The sequence below is a fragment of the Triturus cristatus genome, chromosome 3_2, assembly GCF_964204655.1.
Source record: "Triturus cristatus chromosome 3_2, aTriCri1.1, whole genome shotgun sequence".
Classification (NCBI taxonomy): Eukaryota; Metazoa; Chordata; class Amphibia; order Caudata; family Salamandridae; genus Triturus; species Triturus cristatus.
In genome coordinates, this window is record NC_140584.1 from 98,846,863 (window position 1) to 98,865,389 (window position 18,527).

Below are 18,527 nucleotides of genomic sequence, written 5' to 3' on the forward strand. Positions count from 1 at the left end.
AATTGTATTGCTTCCAACAATTCTTTCACACATTTTCCATTTCTTATGGGGGATCCTGAAGAAGTCAGAAATCCCCTCTGCATCCAGAGCTGGCCAAAGTCATGCACAACCCCGTAACCATATTGACTGTCTGTAAATATGGTTATCTTCCAATTTTTCCCAATTTTGCATGCCTTTATTAAGGCCACCAATTCGGCTACTTGTGCAGATTTGACTCCCGGTAAACAGGATGCTTCAATGACCCCGGATATTTTGTATACAGCATAAGCTGTACTTAGTCCTCCTCCTTCAATCTTTAAACAAGAACCATCAACGAATATCTCGTGGTCTGGCTCTTTCAGGTGTTCTTCCTGTATGTCAGGATGGGGCTTAGTACACATCTCAGTTAAATCCAAGCAATCATGATCCACTTCATCTTTCACTTCTTCACAACGCAGATCTGGCAATAGTGTAGCAGGGTTTACCATTGTAACCTAATCACTGTCACATTTTCTGCTCCAAGAATTTCTCTCTCACATTTAGTCATCCGACTAGGGGTAAGGTTCTGTGTTCGATTTCTTGTTAAGAGAATCTCGACTGAATGTGAAACATAAACCTTTACTGGATGTCCCATCACAATTGACTCACTTTGCTCCTGACTCATACAAGTAGCAGCTACTGCTTCTAAGCAGCCAGGTAGAGCTGAAGCCACTGGATCTTAAGTAAGAAAAATATGCTACTGGACTTCGGCTTAATCCATGTCTTTGGGTCAAGACTGAAATCGCACAACTCTCTCTCTCACAACAAAACACTGAAAGTTCTTTCATATAATCAGACATACCTAAGGCAGGGGCCTCACACAGACAATTTAGCAGTTTTACAAATGCTTCTACACTTTCATCATTCCAATCAATGGGATCCTTCACTCTTTTTCTTGTCATCTGGATCAATAGTTTTGCCAACAAAGAAAATCCTACAATCCACTGTCGACAGTACCAAACCACTCCGAGAAACATTCTTATTTCTCTTTGTGTCTGTGGTAACTGCATTTGCTTGATTATTTTAATTCTCTCAGGGGGTTACCTTTCTCACTCCTCTTTCTATTTTGCGACCCAGGTACTTTATTCCTGTTTGACAAAATTGCAATTTCTCCGGAGACACTTTGTGTCCCCCATCAGCCAAATGGTTCAGCAATGCAATTGAATCAATAACACAATCTTCTAGAGATTTAGATGCCACAAGTAAGTCATCGATATACTGTACTAGAACTGAATTTCTGGGCATAACTAATTTTTCTGGACAATTTTTCAAAATTTGATTGAAAATTGAGGGACTTTCTGTATACCCGTGAGGAATTCGGTTCCATGCCAAAATATGATCTTCAAATTTAAAAGAAAAAAGATACTGGCTGGCTGGCAGGATGCAAAGGAATGGAGAAACAGGCCTGAAATAAATCAATTACTGTAAACCATCCTACATTCCATGGTATTTGATATAGAATCACTGCTGGATTTGGCACTACAGGACAACAAGGCACTACAATGTTATTAATCTTTCTTAAATCCTGCACTATCCTGTATTTTCCACTAGGCTTTCTAAGTCCTATTATAGATGAATTACAAGGACTACTCATTATTTCTTTCAAAATGCTTTGTTTAATCATTCGGTCAATTTCTGAAGCCACTCCTGCTTTCACTTCTGGACTCATTTTGTATTGTCTAGAGTTGGGTTAAACTGCACCTTCCTTCACAGTCACCTTTACTGGGTCTACATTTGCCATTAGCCCTATTTCTTTTCCAGTGAAATCCCATACTTCTGGATTCACTGTTGTTTTCAGTTCTTCTGGTAACTCATCTTTTGTCATTAAAGAATACATTTCATCTGTCTCTGTGCCCTGTTTTGCAAGCATTATCTTATATACAATATCTATGTGTTATAGCTAAAAGATAATGCTAGTGCAATATTATTTCTTTCTACTGCTTACTCTGTACATAATATATCTCGCATACTGTCTTGTGATTATAACAGCTCATGTCTCTTACACGAGAAACAAGACTGTTCAATAAATCCTTTTATTGAAACGCCCGTCTATTCTTTCTATGTAACTCTGAAGAAACTAAGCATGCACGATTAGCTGAGTGAAACTGTTATCTGTTGTTTCCACGATTCTGAGAGTGTTCCGATTCTAAAGGGAAACAAAGTTGTCATGTTTATGCGGTTGCCAGAAACTACTCCCTTCTTGTTTACAAGGAGTTTCTAGTGGCCTCTGAGTTAGCTGGTATAAATTAATTAAGTTTAATATACTCAAATAGGGGCATACTGACCTCAGTCCTATGCCAAATCTATAGGGTATATTATTCCAATGCGCAGAGCCTATTAGGGAAATAGGAACTACACTACAAACTACCTGCTGCGGCTGATTCATAAGCACCTAATTCTGCGTCTGTGGATTTAAAGTTTGGTTTGGCCCATTATTATTCTGAATATTCTTACACTCATTTTTCCAATGTCCAAGCTTTCCGCACCCATGAAAAGGAAACTTCTTCTTCCTGCATCCTCTCTATTCATTCGTCCTCTTGTTTTACCACCATTCGCCATTTGATCACTCTGATTCTGTTCTTTCATCTATCAGCCTGACTATTCAACTTAAGCTCCTGTTGTTCTGCCAATTTCACTTGTGTCCACATCATTTTCTCTTTTAGCTTTCTATGTCTTGCCTCAATATCATCCCCACAATACTTTGCATATTTAAGAATACCATCTATAGTTTTTCCATATGTTGTTGAATCATTTGACTAATATCTGGTCTCAAACCATACACAAACCGATACACAAGATGACCCATATCTTTATCTCCAATGTTCTCGAATCCACTATACTGTTTGAACACCTGCAGCAATCGCTCATAGTACGCATGTACAGATTCATTTGGCTCTTGAGTTGTTCTATCTATCTTTACCCAGTCTGTTTCCCTTCCAAGAAGGTAATCACTTGGTGATATTTCTTCATTACATCATCTGAGGGTGCGCCTGTTTTTGAATCTCTTGGATACTCTTCACTCGGCCAATCAACTGTATTTTTACATTCCGTCCATAAATCAGCAGGCACCACTATATCAAACAAACCATCCAGATCCTTCAACAAAACCTTCGAAACTTTCACAAACCTATCAACCTGTTTATACCATTCAACTGGTTTCTCTCTTAACCTAGGGAAGTCGTTTGTAAATGACAAAATATCTTGTCGACTCCATGGGACATGAACATATCCACCTCCAGGTATCTCTCTCATGGGACACATTCTTTCTACCTTTCCTGATTCCTTTAATAAATATGCAGAGGACGCTTCCTTTGCCTGTGCTTCCTCCTTCTTCTTTGTCCATCTTGTTCTCCATTTGTCAATGTCTCCCCACTTTTGCAAAATATTCATCAACTCCTTTAACTGTAGCTTTCTACCGGACACATTCATATTTTCTAAATCTTTGTCAGTAAACGCCACTTGATATGGTTTCTGTAGCACTTTTGATCTCTCTATATATATTCCCATCTCTGAAGCAAGCTCTGTTAATTTCTCATGAAACAACTTCGCATTCCTTGTTATACTCCTGCATATAAACAACAACTCTTCCTAACTGTAAGTATTCAATCTCTCTATTCCCACATTTCCAGCTATCAAGTCTTCCAATTCCACTTTCAGTTTATAAATATCCAAAATTTTTGGGGTTGAACTTTGTTTTTCTGTTCCCTGTGCCCATCTCCCCAGATCTTCTCGAGTTACTGCTGTTGAACTTCTGGTTCTTGTTGTTACCACAGACCCTCCTTCTTTTGAGCTCCTGGGTGTAACTCTTTTTAGGGCTTCACTTACTGATTCTCTTATTGGTAGATCCATTAATGAAATCACTGAATCACACTCACTGGCTTGGTCGTCAGTTATTATAATTTCTTTTCTAGGATTATTCAAAGGAGTTGTTACAGTTTGTGGTTTTGGGCAATTTCCTTTGTCTCCATACAAAGGACCTATAGTCACTGGTATTGTCAATGCTTCAGGGTTTAAATTTAATTGGCTTATTTTCTGTATTAATTCCTCTCTGTTTTTATTTAATGCTTCTTTTTCTTTATCTTGAAGTACCATACTAACTGGTATATCATGTAATATTTGTGGAATTAAAGGTGTTCCCATGACTGGAGCACTTGGAATGACTCTACTGGGTCCTTCCTGATACGGCGGAGGGTTTTTAGTTAAAATGTCCTCCATAAATTCATCATCTGTTTAACTATAACCTGTCACTTTCATGTGTTCCGTTTTCTCTTTACACTTGCCTCCTGACTGTTCCTCAGCCATTAACACTGGATATAAACTTTCTGATACCATTGATCTTCTCCATTGCTTCATTTGCCCCTCACGTGACTCACGTAAATATCGGGGAAAATGTCCCATATAGCTTCCACCTTGTGATGATGGGGGTTGGCCCCGTGATTGGAATAATGAAGGACACTAGTCTGTGTTGAGGGTTATGGGTTCTTTAATGCTCAAGCACAGGACACCATTCAGGTGGAATATGTCTCGCTCTCCTCCTCTTCTTCTGCGGAAGTCGTCGGTTTCTCTTTCCCCTGGGGGTTCTTGGTCCGACGGTGGGGCTCCGACGGGCATGAAAGGAATAGAGAGAGCAGACTTTAGGCTTACTGCTCGTTGGGTCTTACAGGAAGTATGTGGGAAAGGGAGTGAGGAGTCACCGGGGGGCCGCCACCAACAACTACTTTAGGAAACAGGGAGACTGTGTTTTATCAGATCGCCCCAAGCAGAACCCCGTGACCTCCCCGACAATAACTAAAGAAAAAACTATCTCCCTCCCCGTGTGGAAACCAAGCCCAGAATCCGGCCCGTACCTTTTCCAGCCACGCTCCTCCGGGCGCGTGGCGGGGCGAGACGCCGTGTAGTTGGCCTCCTGGCCCTCCGACCCTCTCGTCGCTGGGGCTTCCCTCTCCTCCGCTTCCGATCTTCAAAACTCGTCCTCCGTCCGTTACCTCGCTCTCCGTCTCCTTCCCTGTTCGCTCTCCGGCTCCTTCTCCTCCGTGGGCTTTCGCGCTTTCCTCGTTGTTGGCTACCTCCTTACGGGGCCTCGTCGCAGCTGATTGGTGCTCTGCCGGTGACGTCAGAGGAGGAGTCTCTGTCTCCGTGGCGAGCCAGGCCGTGTTAAAGGGGCCGCCTGCGTCCTGCAGATGGGGCGGAAAGGTATAGTCAATGAGGGTCCTTTCCTTTCCCTCCTCCTCTCCTGAGCCTACGCGACACATCCCTCCCCCCGGATTTACCCGATCGGGGGAAATCGGGTATCGGGAGAGAAAGTCAGCATTCCCCTGGTCCTTCCCTTTCCGATGACGCACGTCAATATGATAGGGCTGTAAGGCCAGGAACCACCGAAGGATGCGTTCATTGTGACCCCTGTTTCTCTGGAGCCAAGTGAGAGGGGCATGGTCCGTAAAGAGGATGAAGGGCCTACCCTCGAGATAGTACCGTAACTTGTCCACCCCCCAACGGACTGCCAAACATTCTTTCTCCACAGTGGAATACGCTTGCTCTCGGGGGAACAGCTTTCGGCTGATGTATAGAATGGGGCGTTCGCAACCCTCGGCGTCCTCCTGGGAAAGTACAGCCCCAATCCCAACCCCGGAGGCATCAGTCTGGAGAATAAAGGGCCTTTGAAAGTCAGGGGTCACCAATACCAGGGAAGAGGTGAGGGCATCCTTGAGGGATTGAAAAGCAGCAGCTTCCTGATCCGTGGGTGCTCGTAAACGGGGAGAGGTATGGGTCTTACGGAGGAGGTCAGTGAGTGGCCCAGCTAGATTTGCGAATTGTGAGATAAACCTCCTGTAGTACCCAACCAGTCCCAAACAGGCCCGGAGTTCCCTTTTAGTTTTTGGATATGGTAAGGCCTGAACGGCTGCCACCTTGTCTTTCTGGGGTTCTATATATCCGTCCCCAAGAAGGTACCCCAGATATTTCACCTGTTGAAAAGCCACTCTGGATTTTTTTGCGTTGATATGGAGTCCAGCCTTTCTTATGCTTTCGTGAATGTTGGTCAGATGTTGGAGGTGAGCGGCCCAGGTGTTGCTGAAGACCACTATGTCATCCAGGTAGGCAGACGCATAGGGCAGATGTGGGGATAGTAGGGTATCCATGGCTCTTTGAAAAGTGGCTGGAGCCCCATGCAGTCCAAAAGGCAGCACCGTAAAATGGTAATGACCGGAATAAGTTGAGAAGGCGGTTTTCTCCTGATCAGCAGGAGCAAGGGGGATCTGCCAATATCCCTTGGTGAGGTCGATAGTTGTTATATATCTGGCCTCACCAAGGCGTTCCACCAATTTGTCGACCCTGGAAAGGGGGTAAGCGTCCTGTTTGGAGACTCTATTGACGGCTCGGAAGTCTATGCAAAACCGGATACTTCCGTCTGGTTTTGGTACCAAGACTACTGGGGAACACCAGTTGCTGTGGGAAGGTGTGATCACCCCCGTTTTTAGCATCTGCTGTATCTCTGCTTGAAAGGCAGATCGTCGGGCTTCAGGTATCCTATAGGGTTTTTGTTTTATGACAACCCCTGGTGGGGTAGGGATGGTATGTTCAGCCAGGTGGGTTGTCCCTGGTTGGTCGGAGAACACATCCGAACAACTAAGAAGAAGGGACACTATCTCCTCCCGCTGGGTTGCAGATAGTTCGGGATTGATAGGGACATCGTTCACAGTATGTAACAGAGGTAAAGCAACAGATAGGTTTTGTGATGCATGCGGAGGGGTTCCTAACCATTTTTTTAATAGATTTATATGGTATATTTGGGTTTTGGTTTTTGATACCTGTAGGATGTACGTGGTTCTTCCTATCTTTTTGGTAATCCTGAAGGGACCCTGCCACTCTTTCTTTAACTTTTGTGTGGAAGTGGGTAGCAATACCAGGACCCAGTCACCCACATCGAGCTCTCTCCACTTCTTCCCTTTATCGTAGAAGTATTTCTGTTTTGTTTGTGCGATGGCCAAGTGGTCGTGGGCTAGGGTCCTTAACTTGTGTAGTCTGGACTGCAACTGGCGAGTATAATCTAACAAAGCCTCAGCTTCCTGTTTCCCTTCTTTTTCCCAACTGTCTTTGGTTATCTCCAGCAGGGTTCTGGGTTTCCGACCAAAGAGGAGCTCAAAAGGGGATGCGCCTAGGCTGGATTGGCTCTGGCTCCTTAACACAAACAAAGCCAAAGGCAATAGCTGATCCCAGTTCTTCCCATCCCCAGACAGAAGTTTTTTTAGAGTCAATCTCAGACTTCCGTTGTAGCGCTCGACTAAACCATCTGTCTGGGGGTGGTACACCGAGGTCTTTATGTGTCTGATGCGCAACTGGTGGCAAACCTGTTTCATTAAGTTGGACACAAAGGGGGTGCCCTGATCGGTGACTATCTCTCTAGGGAATCCCATGCGTGAAAATACCTCAACCAGGCGCTGTGCTATGGCGGTGGAAGTAGCTGCTCTAAGGGGGAAGGCCTCCGGATAGCGAGTGGCATACTCGACCAGAACAAGAGCATATTGGTGTCCTCTACTGGACTTGGGTAAGGGGCCTATAAGGTCCATCCCCAGTCTGTCAAATGGTTACCTATGATGGGCAGGGGTTGCAGGGGGACCGAAGGAGGAACGTATGGATTACGTCGTTGGCATATGTTGCACTCCTGACAGTACTTCTGAATCTGGGCATAAACACCAGGCCAGAAGAAGTGCTGTAATATGGCCTGCCCTGTTTTTTCTGCCCCACGAGACCCGCCAAAAGGTGAGCATGTGCGAAAAAAAGTATCTGATCTCTAAAGTCTGAGGGAACAAGGAGTTGAGGTATTGCGTCTGCTTTCGCCAAACGTTACAGTAAACCGTTTTGTTCAAGAAACGTGGGATACACTATGTTCGCGGGGTCTTGTTCGGCCCGGGCTTTATTCCAGGCGTTGACAAGACTAGCGTCGTTTAATTGAGCGGTTCTAAAGTGGGTATCCCTAGCCCAGGGTTCGGACGTGAACATGGAGACATGACAGTGTTTATGGGGAATGAGCGCTTCCCTCATCATGGAAGTAAAGCAAGGATTGTCCGTCCCTATGATGAGTGGTTCTGGAAGGTTTGTGAGGACCCCCACTATTGCGTCCATGGTTGCCCCTGTGTGGGTTTGTAGGTGAACTTTCGCCAGAGGGTAGTCTCTAACGTCCCCGTGTACACAACGAATGCCCACTCTTCTACCCAGTAGAACCCAAGAGGGGTGAATAAGATCCTGCTTTGCTACGGAGTGCTTGCAGCCTGAGTCTAGCAGGGCCCGTACCCCTTTTCCCTGTATTGTTACACTCACATAAAACACTGGTCCTGTTTCCTGAGCGAACAGAATGGAGTTGGGTAAGTAGCTCATGTCCATGGGTTCTTCCTCTTTCTCCCTCTTCTTCCTGCAAAACCTGACTATGTGGCCCCACTCCCCACACTCGTAACATTGGGGACCTAAAACGGGGCATTCTCTGGCCGGACTCCTCGGGGGCGTACGGGGTCAGGGACTGGCCTAATGGGTTTTCTATCTCCTTTTCCCTGGACAACATGCCGTACAAGTCGTTTGGGCTCTTTTGGGGTGGTTAGGCCTTGGGCTCGGGCATAAGAAGTGGCCATCTCTACAGCCTGTTCCAGGGTCAGACCGGCGTGTTGCTTCAGCCAGCGCTGGCTGGCATAGGGGAGGTCTTCAAGGAATTGTTCCAGATAGATTTTATTCATTACGTCCTCCATACTGGACTCTTGAGGTTTCAGCCAGAGGTCGGCCGCTTCTTTCAATTTGAGAAAGAAAGTTTTGGGTATATCCCCAGGGGCCCCGCGTTCTTGGCACAAACGTATCCTGTAAGTCTCGTCATCTACTCCCAACCTATCCAAAATGTACTGCTTCACGAGGGCATAGGTAGCCGTTCCATCTTTGTGCACGGTTTGATAGGCCGCTTGAGCTTCACCCACCAACAACGGTGCCAGGTAGAATGGCCATCTCTCTCCCGCCCAAGCACTGGCCCCGGCGGCCCTTTCGAAATTTAAAAAGAACGCTAACGGGTCTTCTCCGGGCGTAAATTTCTGAAGGGGGACCACAGTTCCAGGTGGTGCGGCCGCTCTAGCCTGCCCCAGCGAGGCCATGAGGAGGTTCTGTCCTTCGGCCAATTTCACTAAGTTCTCCGCTTGGCTTTGAATAGCTGAGGTGAACACGGCCCGGTCGGCTTCCGCCTGGGAGGAGGTACGTTCTATGGCCAACTCTAGCTTGGCCTGGCTCTCCTTCATCTGATGAATGAGGGTGTCCATCCTGTATCGGGTGGGGGTTCACACACGAAAGGCTCCTACCTGGCTCGCCACTTGTGATGATGGGGTTGGCCCCGTGATTGGAAAAATGAAGGACACTAGTCTGTGTTGAGGGTTATGGGTTCTTTAATGCTCAAGCACAGGACACCATACAGGTGGAAAATGTCTCGCTCTCCTCCTCTTCTTCTGCGGAAGTCGTCGGTTTCTCTTTCCCCTGGGGGTTCTTGGTCCGACAGTGGGGCTCCGACGGGCATGAAAGGAATAGAGAGAGCAGACTTTAGGCTTACTGTTTGTTGGATCTTACAGGGAGTATGTGGGAAAGGGAGTGAGGAGTCACCGGGAGGCCACCACCAACAACTACTTTAGGAAACAGGGAGACTGTGTTTTATCAGATCGCCCCAAGCAGAACCCCGTGACCTCCCCGACAATAACTAAAGAAAAAACTATCTCCCTCCCCGTGTGGAAACCAAGCTCAGGATCCGGCCCCATACCTTTCCCAGCCACGCTCCTCCGGGCGCGTGGCGGGGCGAGACGCCGTGTAGTTGGCCTCCTGGCCCTCCGACCCTCTCGTCGCTAGGGCTTCCCTCTCCTCCGCTTCCAATCTCCAAAACTTGTCCTCCGTCCGTTACCTCGCTCTCTGTCTCCTTCCCTGTTTGCTCTCCGGCTCCTCCTCCGTGGGCTTTCGCGCTTTCCTCGTTGTTGGCTTCCTCCTTACGGGGCCTCGTCGCAGCTGATTGGTGCTCTGCCGGTGACGTCAGAGGAGGAGTCTCAGCCTCCGAGGCGAGCCAGGCCGTGTTAAAGGGGCCACCTGCGTCCTGCAGATGGGGCGGAAAGGTATAGTCAATGAGGGTCCTTTCCTTTCCCTCCTCCTCTCCTGAGCCTACGCGACACACTCTTGTTCATATGCCTCAGTCTCCCATTCTTCTAAAGCCTCATACTGCGTTAGCCTAGGTCTTTTTATCTAAATCATTCATCCGCATTCTTAAATTCTGAAGAATTCTCCCATTAAACGTACCATGTTCAGGGAAAGCTAAAACACCAACACTCTTTGTGTATTCTATCCAATTCTCCATCCATACACATGTATGATATCCTCTCTTCATCATCATAAATGAAGCAGGCGTTTTGGGTGGCAGAATAGGAATTCCCTCTCTAGTCAACACAAGTTTATCTTTCTTAAAGAAATTCTTAATTTTCTTTATAAATGAAATTTTTCTCCTTTTACCATACATTCTAGACCCTCGATGTTGGAAACAATAATCCGCAAATCCTCAAGCCTTTCTGTCTGGGCAACTCACTTAAAAAGGCAAATGAGAATCAAACATACAAATCTTCGTCAACCAATCATAAAACAGTTTTTATTCAATCAACCAATCAGATTCCAGCTCACGCTCGTGGACTGACCAATATCAGCGCAGCTTTTTCGATGTCGTCATTTCTGCTCCTTACTACTGACTCCTCCTTTATAATTCACATCAATCATACGCCCGCTGTTTCAACCTATCCCATATTTGGACAACACAGGAGCAGAATACGCTGCCGAGTTACAACAGCCCCCTTGGTGAACCACTACATTGAAAAAGGACATACTGAAAATGATCTTAAATGGCTAGTGATCGACATGCTCCACCCTAACAGCAGAGGTGGGGACCAGAATCCCATTCTAAATAGACTGGAATGCAAATGGATGTTTAACTGTCGCTCAATCGAACAGGGTCTAAATACCATTGACGAGTGGAACATGATTCTGTAAGCTTTAACGTCCTCAGGTTGACTCTGCCTTCATGCGCCTGACACTAGAGCTCCATCTCCACCAGAGAATACGTTGTCTGTGTACCTTGCATGCATTATGGGTCAACAAGATAATTGTGTCTTAACATCTTTTACAGTAATTATTGTATAAAGTGTCCTTCTGTATCCATACCGTTTTAGAATTGTCTAATGTTTACCCCTGTATATAGATGCAATGTCCTCTCTACACCTGCAATTGCGTGCATTTTTTTTCCTCATCCAACATGGCTGCCCCCTTACTCCGCATAGAGGACATGACCACTCTTGGTCCATACATGCGCTGCTCCACGCATGCGCTGTTCCCTTTCAAGCGTCAATATCTAGCATTGACGAACGTACACACAGCACGCTACGGACTGCTGCCAGCGCGCTCTTGATGTGATTCATTCACCTCCTAATAATCTACTTTCCGAGTAAGTCTGATCTCTCACGCTGCCCCTTAAGGTTTCTACAAACTTCTTAATATATAATTAACTGCACCATTCCCCTTCTCGCCTACAGCGACTCCCGGGTTAATTACACGCCTTGGTTCTGGAACAAGCCGCAGAACACGGACTGCTACCAGCGGTTGTTCTCCCCCTTTTTTCACTCGTGATTGTTCTCCATACAAGTAAGTTTCACTCCTTACGCCACCCTTGTGGTAATTCCCCCCAACCACCTAAATTAATTCCTTCTACCCTGATCTCGCCTCCAGCACTCCTGGGACGGCTGATTCCTCCTCGGGTCCCGTTTTCCACACGGGCCTTCTCCCGATTCTCTGGGTTCCTCGGCCAACCCTGCCGGCCTTGGATGTTTTTGCTACGAATCCGAGTAGTAAGTTTCCTTCCTTGCGAGATCATCGAGTCTGTGCAAAGCGTCAATTCCCTCCCGGCACTCCGTCACGATCCTTCTGATTTGAGCAGCTCACGACCACACTCATTCCTTACTGGGGGTTGGCACTCCACTGTCGCGTCTCACTCTGCGCCTTGGACCCATTATGCCACTTATTCACTTAGTGAGTCCCCTCTTCTTGCGCTCCTTAGCATTGCTGTTGCATGGCGAAATTATTCTCTCGTTCCTTAACTGCCAATTGCACCTACTCCCGCGCCATTGGTATTGCACACACTAATACCTTACGAATTTAGTCACGGCTGCACCATTACCAACCTTGGAGTATAATGATTGTTCTGCTCTGCCTTTACTCGATATCCTTAACATCACATTAATTGCCTTGAGGTTGCCTTCACTAAACCCTCATTCCTTAAATGCCAGCACGCCTCCATTGCGCCATCACTACAACGCAATTGTTTGTTGTATTTTAAATTTAGGACACATTAGTAATTGATTGTTTTCCCCCAATTTAGATCTTACGTGCTCGCACTTACATTGTACTGATGATGATCTTGACTTACTAAGATCGAAACGCCGTCGACTACAATTTCAAAGTTCCCTAACATTGTCTAAACCAATTGGGTTCTTCTGACCTGTTTTCAATGCAATGAAATGTTTTTATTGTCACTAAGCACTTCACTTCACGCACCCTCACTTGTGTATGTGTGAGCACTGTATATACAATATATACTCTCTAAATGCAAAAATGGTAGAAACGGAAGCGACTCCATTTTATGATGTTTAATAAAATGTGATGTCTTCCTCTACTCTTCTGTGTCCTTGCATACGTTTCTTAATTGGATCTAATTGAGTTCTACATATCAACAAATATAATTGAATTTTTCAAAAATTACTAACTGCAGCCTGGCTACTTGAGGATCTCTGACCTCACCAGACCGATGTCCCTTTAAACTGTTTCAACCTATCCCAGCACGGCTCTCTGTGATGTCATTGCAACTCCGGCAACTGACCCTCTCTTCACAAGGTAATACGAAAACGTATTTTCTTTACTTTTCTTTAAATGAAATTTGTTATTAACAACATAAAAACATTAGCTACTCAGCCTGTTCCGCTAAACAAAGGATAGATTATTTCTTTCCACTGCGAGTAAAACCTTCCGCTTACTCTTCATACACTGCGAGTAAAACCTTCCGCTTATCCTTCATTCAAGGACGGAAGAACCTGCTACTCCTTCGGTGTTACCCTGACTAGGAGATATAAGACCAAAGTTTAACCAGCGAACTCTCTGCTATCACTCACACTCAACTTTTATATGAAATAGTCCCTACTTTAACACTGCCAACCCTGCATAGTTTCTCAGTGCTATTCCAACAGACGAGTAACCTCACTGCAGTATGGTTTCTATCACCACCCACTATTCATTCCCCGGGAATTTTCCAGACAACATAAAACAAGATGCTAACTATTTTTTGTTAGACATAAATCAATAAATCAAAAATCAATACTTATCTCCAAACTAGTCAATAATAACCATAGCTCTGCTACCAGAAAACTGATCCAGCGGCGCACCAGCAACAGATACTCCAATACCATATACTCACCTGGGCCCATAAACACACATAGGCTAGTAAAACCGCTGGAGTCAAAGTTGATGTTGTTTCTTACTTCAAGATTAGTTTCCTTTCATTCCTAACTTATCTTCACTGATCAAAACGTTCTTTCCTCTGATCGATGGACCATTAGTTGAACTAGTTGATGGTGAAATTACATTAATAATTTCTCCTAGTACCAATGAAATACCATAGACTCGGGAAAGTTTTAAGTCTTTATCTAAATTAATTTGTATGTGAACCACCTCAAAGTACAGTACAATCACCGTCACCCATAGGAGAAAAGATCCAATTAATCATTCAATAAACACATACTTTTACACTTGCAATGACTTATGCTCAGAAAGGAGAGGACAGAGAGAAAAAAACTTCTGCACATTCACGGAAAATAATAGTTACCTAGAATGGTGTGATAATCCAGCCCCTGGCCAAAGGGCTGGTAAGGGTCCCCCGGGAAAGATCAGGCGACAAAGGCTTCAGAACAGGAATCAGGCCAGGATAGATGACCTCTCTAACACCTACGCTTGCGTAGCACCCCTCTCTGACACTCTCTTCCTCCTCGAGATTCTTCCGTAATCTTCTTCTAAATCAGTTAATTAAAGATAGATGGTTCTGCATTCGATTCTTCATCAGCATTTCTCGTCACTCCGACAGCATTCCGAGCTCTGCAGCATTCAGCAAATCTCCGTCTGACTAACTAACTAAAGCTACCTCAATTATACCTTTCTATATTCATGTACCACCCATTAATGTTTCAATATTGTAAAAATACTAACTCTGATTGGACAGGCAAGGGGGGAAGATCATCACACCATGCTTATACCTCATTTTAGTCTATCATTTCATTGCTCACAGATCCAACCCCTTAATTTTAATTCCAAAACTTTATTCCCACCCGTATTCACATCTTATTAGAAACATTTGTTTAAAATTGTCGTGAACATCCATTCGTCCAGAGGTTTTCAGTGCTTGTTCCCAGGGTATGTAACTTTTGTGTCCTTGGATCGCATTCAAGAATATTGTCACTTTTCTGGCTTAGTCTCACTAGGCATGCGCAGAGGTCATGTGACTAACAGACTCTGGACTCATAAGGGTGGCCCAAATGCACACTAATAAAAGAGTCAGAAAGAAAAATATTATTTTCAAGAATAAATGGTTTCACTGTATACCACCTTTCTCTATTCTAACCTCATTTACTTATTTATGCTTTCCCCGCGTTAGCATTAGTAGAATAGCTTGGTTTAGTTTCAGCAAAGCAGATGCCAAGCATGTGAGCTTTCAAGTCGCCATTTTAATAGCGTCTGCTCATGCGCAAGAAATTCCCTCCAAGCAACAGCTCGTCATGCTGCATAGATGCAGCTGACGCATGCGCAGTAAAGATTTCCCATTAGCAGCCATTTAAAAACTTCGCTCGAGTTATTTTTGATAGTAAACACATGGGCAAGCTTCTCTGTCTCTTATATTCAATGTGGTGCGTATTAGTTTTGCACAATACGTAATTAATACATTGTTAGGAGTTAAATGAGAGGATTGCTTCCGAGCAAGTCTCTTTTCTACGAGTCCTTGCTCCATCACAGGCAGGCACGAACTGGTGCTCTATCCTCCAGGGCAGATGGTCTGGGTTTTCCTGGGTGATGCCCCCTCACCCAGCAGTGAGACTAGAAGGCCTTTGCCCCGAGTCCTGGATGCAGGAAGAAGTCTTGAGGAGCTTACCCATCTCAAACAGCCCTGTGGCCAAAGTAAAGACAGTTCATTTTTAGAGAAAGCCAGGCTCACGCCTGCAGCTGACTCCATCAGCAGGAAATGGGCAACTAAATTCCCAGAAGAAGAAATTCTAGTGGTGATTTTTTCCCAAATGCCAAACAAAGCCACAATACACAATGGTGTGCTAAACAATACCTTTCTCAGTAACATAGCTCTATGGTCTCCTGTTTTAACAGCAGTATTTACAGCAGCTTGGATAACAGAGAAGGTCCCTGCTTCCTGGTCAACAGCTGTGCCCCTTCATGAAAAGAGGCAGCTAATTATCATTCAATCTTACTGCTTGACTATGCTGGGAAGATGTACGGAAAGGCAGTCCTTGCCAGGATGGAAACCTGGGTTGAGGATAATAGCCTACTGTCAACACTGAGATTATATATGCCTTAAACAAAGCTTTATAAAGAAAACAACACTGTATATTGACGTTCATAGAGCATAAAACAGCTTTGGAGTAAGTTGATAGAGCTATCTTATGGCTGTCTCTTCATGATATAAAATCTCCGGTGCAACCTTGTCATGGCTGAACAGAGGCTGCATCAAAACAACACAGCCTCAGTTAGGTACAGCACAAAAGAAGAACTGATGCCCAACTTTGCAAAAGAAAGCGGGTAGACCAATGCTGCGTCTTGGTGCCCCTACTATTTAATCTTATTGTGAACAATATGGGCAGAGTGCTCCAAGGTTTACATTTGGATGTCTCCCTAATCAGGGGCAATAATTCCAATATTACTCAATGCAGATGATGCAGACCTCCTTCCCTGCACCATATTGGCAATGCATAAATTATTAGGCTGCTACAAGACCTACTGCACCAATAAAAACATTGGTGATAAATGCAACAAAAACTAAAGGCATGACAGCAAATTGCAGGAACCTCCTGAGGACTACCTTAAAAATATATGGCAGGGGGGGCGTGGCTAGGTGCCGAGGTGAATGGCCGCCTGATCCCGGAGCTCCGCCGGGACCGTTGGTGTTCCATCAAAATCCGGACTTAATCCGCGCTGGGGGGAGTGCCCTTGGAGCTCCCCCGGCTCCCCCTGACCCGGTGCACACGGAGGCGGCTCGGCGACCCCAGGCGACACTCGCACGGCCCAGGAGGGTGGCCGCGGCGGATGACGGCGGCCGGACGCCTCGGCTCCGGAGCTCTGTTGCGGCTCCCGGCGCTACCTGAGGCCCCGGCGAGGGCCTGCCCACCGACGCGCTCAGAGTGACGCCGTCGTAGGAGAACGCGGCTGATATCGCGGCTCGGGGCCGGAGACCAGCGGATGTCTACGGAGCGGGTGCGAGATCGCGACTGGGGCTGCGGCGGACTGATTCCCTGGCCGAGAAGAGGGCGCCATTTTGCGGCCACGAGAGACCAGATGGAGGCCTGTTGCTGAGGGACGCCCTGCCCTACCCTCCTGTGAGACTCCAGAGCGCGACTGGGACTGCGAACCACCTGGCTGCCCGGGGGTGAGACGGAGTGCTCTGCTTGATAGCGGGCCTGGCTGTTGGCGGCGGAGACCTTCTTCCCCCTATCGATCCCTGACAGAGAACTGTGGGCTCAAGGCTACGTCCGTCAAACCCAGCCGGATCAAGGGGCGCCTGGGTGCTGCGGAGGGGACCACCAGTCGTCCTAGGGAAGGTGCACGATCGCGACTGGGGCTGCGGCGGACTGATTCCCTGGCCTAGAAGGGGACGCCATTTTGTGGTCACAGAAGAGCAGAGGGTGGCCTGTTGCGTGGGAGCGCCCGGCCCACTCATCCGGAGAGGCCCACAAGCGCGACTGGGGACTGCGCACCGCCTGGCTGACTGGGAGTGGGACGGTGTACTGGAACTGATTTTGGGCCTCTCGTGTGGCGGCGGAGGTCTTCCTCCCTCTATCGATCCCTGAGCAACAGCGGTGGGCCCAAGGCTACGTCCGCGAACGCCGGTCGGACCACAGGACACCTCGGTGTTGCGGCGGGCGGTGTCGCATACGGCCCGCGGGGTGCCCGGACCACCATGCGACCCAAGAGTGGAGCCGCAACGCAGGCCAACAAGCTTGACCAGTACACAGTAGCCAAGGCGCCGCCTCCGGCGGAAAGGGCTCCGAAGAATGACGCGGACCCAGCGGACCCTTCATTGAAGTCCATCATGGCTGCGATTCAAACCCTGGGCACGAACTTGGAAACCAAAATGGATAAGATCACCATTGAAGTGGCCCTGCTCCGAGCTGACCTGGGGAAAACCACTGACCGCTCCAAGGCTAATGAAGTCGATATTAAGGCCCTACAGGACTCGGAGAAGCGGCTTGAGGGTAGGGTGAATGAGCTAGTACACCAGCACCGCCTGATGGCCCTGCGGCTCGATGATCAAGAAGGGAGGGCTCGGAGAAGTAATATCCGCGTCGTGGGTGTGGCGGAAGGACTTGAAGGAGACAGTGTGGAGCTCTTCCTGGAGGACCTGATCCTACGACACCTTAAACCCAAGCGTCTCTCGAAGCTCTTCACCATTGAGCGGGCGCACAGGGCCCCTATCCCACGACCCAAGCCTGGGGCCATGCCACGGACGATCATAGCCAAAATTCTGAATTACCGGGACGCAATTCTTCAGGCGGCACGGCAGCACGGTGACCTACAGTATGAAGGGGCCACGATCCGGTTCTTTCCCGACTTCACGCTCCAGGTCCAACGGGAAAGGCGCTCCTTCCAAGGGGTCAAGGCGGCGCTCCGCGAGCGTGGGATCAGATATATGATGTTTTTCCCCGCCAAATTGAAAATCATCGCCGGTGGGCGATCCCTCTTCTTCACCACGCCGGAAGCGGTGCAGGAGTGGCTGGATGCGGGAGAGGTGACGCAGGATTCCAGGCGTGAAGAAGTACAGCGGCGAGACGCGGGCCTGCCCGCCACGGAGTCGGCGCCGGGACACCCTGCGGGTGGTGCGCCGAGTCAGCGGTCCTGGCGTTCCAGATCCAACAGTCCCCGCTGGGGCTCGTCCAGAGAAGGGACGCCGCGCTGAGACCACGAGAGATAGCGCTGAGAAGACATCAGACAGTAACGTATACCACATGTGCCTTTCTTTTGAGACTAGTTGACTCTGGGGTACCCTGGCCGCCTCACTGCCTCTACGGGTGGCTTCCCTCTATGGGTGACTCCGGGACAGAGGGGCTGAACGAACTGGGACACCACGGACGGGCGACCAAAGGGGACTAGCCCACGAACTTCCCAAGTTGAGTTCCTCGGTGGGTTCACCGGGGTGGGGTGGGGCGACA